This window comes from Nicrophorus vespilloides, unplaced genomic scaffold (assembly GCF_001412225.1).
Source record: "Nicrophorus vespilloides isolate i.1.1-1 unplaced genomic scaffold, Nicve_v1.0, whole genome shotgun sequence".
NCBI classification, from domain to species: domain Eukaryota; kingdom Metazoa; phylum Arthropoda; class Insecta; order Coleoptera; family Silphidae; genus Nicrophorus; species Nicrophorus vespilloides.
In genome coordinates, this window is record NW_017096462.1 from 24,258 (window position 1) to 26,059 (window position 1,802).

At 30.1% G+C, this 1,802-nt stretch overlaps 1 long non-coding RNA gene across 1 annotated transcript; it reads left to right on the forward strand.

The window, feature by feature from the left end:
- The first annotated feature begins 370 nt into the window (after window positions 1-370).
- On the forward strand, window positions 371-1,090 carry LOC108557072. The gene is made up of 2 exons (XR_001890845.1): window positions 371-469; window positions 768-1,090. It is a non-coding gene; the product is annotated as an uncharacterized LOC108557072 (long non-coding RNA).
- The last annotated feature ends 712 nt before the right edge of the window (window positions 1,091-1,802 follow it).

The window sequence follows — 1,802 nt, forward strand, 5'->3', positions numbered from 1 at the left end:
CAAGTTAGTTATTTGCAACTGACATCATTAAAATGTTAGTTATCGATTTGCATATTGGTTTTATTTCGTTATTCTGATGTCCATAAATATTTTATTGATGAAAAGGCAAAGCCTCCGCCATCTATTGAGCTTCGCCGTAAGTACAATTATGTATAAAACGAAAACTATCATGAATTGCTACAATACAGATTTCTTTAAAATATTAATCTTTAATCTCATGATACAATATTATATTGATCCAATTCTTCAAGCCTGGACCTGGGGACCAAAGACGCTGTGTGGTGGCGTGCCCTCGCAAATTTGAAAATCGAGTGGCGCCATCTTCAGTGGTCTCTATGCAACCTTAATTCAAATGAAAGCAATGGAAAGCAGTATACCAAAACATAACCTAAATATTTACCGTCTAAAGTTTGAGCTTTGTTGCGTATGGTTGTGCCATCGATATTCTCGACATTTATTAAATTTAAATGTGATATTTTACATATATAATTTACTTTTATATTATCTAATATTACTATTTATTGCAAATTATACAATTACATAAATAATTACAGGCTTCTCTGTAAATTTAGCCAACTAAATGTTCATTTATATTATTACAAGTTATATTAGTTAATAATTTTAATACTACTCACTAAATCTAAAAATAATGTATTGAAATAAATAAAAATTACTAATATATTATTATAGTAACATTCGTTACTATATGATTAGCTAATTTTTAGATATTTCCTATGTCTCTACTAATTAATTTCTCCATTTTGCAGAAGAAATTACAGAATGAATCAAATATGAATCAACAAGTACTTGGGTAAGTGGGTATCGAACCTACTCAATCCAGCATGTAAAAGTACCAACAAAGTCAGGAACAAAAAAGGATATTTTGTTGGAATAGGCCTAACTCAATTCAACCCCTGTAATGGCAAACGGAAAGTGATCTGAAGCATATTGGAGAGGTGCAGTATTTTCAGTACAATATCTGTATTTTTGGATATACATCCTGGAACTGGACAAGTGTATCTCCTTTCTGAATAGTTATATTTGTTTACTGTTGTGCAATACATTTTAAATATACACTTACTGGAGTTTACTTGTTGTTCAGTTTATTTAAATCCTAAATGAAATTCTAAATAACCTAAAATAAATTAGTGAAATTTATACCACCTTATAGTCCTCGCAAATATTCCTTCAATCAGACTGGAAAGCTAAAATAAATTAAATATATCCAATGGGACTTACAAAACAACCTTGGGAATAAAGAACTAAAAGTAAATCTAACAAGGATTTTATCGCCATCCTACTAATTTAACAATACTCACTAATTAATAGACTGATCAGTAGTAATACAAGTCTTAAGAAAGACTAAAATGTTTAACAATAATAATTTAACTTATTTGGATCAGAACAAACTCGGTTAAAAGTAGTCAAGCAGTCGCGGATACAAATATAAATAGTGCGAAAACGTAAAACAATAAAAACTATTTGATAGGATAAAGTATTTTTTTTATTATTTTAACTTTCAAATTATTTGGCGCTTTTATATTTGCTGGTACTTGTGGCGCCGCGTTATGTGCTCTCCATGTACTAAGGAACGCCATCGCATTCATGAGAATGCGCAAGCGCGTTTGACTATTTTTGACGCCATTGTTTCAGAAACGTTTGTGATCTGTGGTACAGTGTTCAATTTTTGTATTTTTGCAATTATCCTACTTTTAAACAGGATATCTCAATGTGATAAATCATTTATCAGTTATACCAGTTTGAAACGCGATATCTCAATGTAATAATTGCATAACCTATAT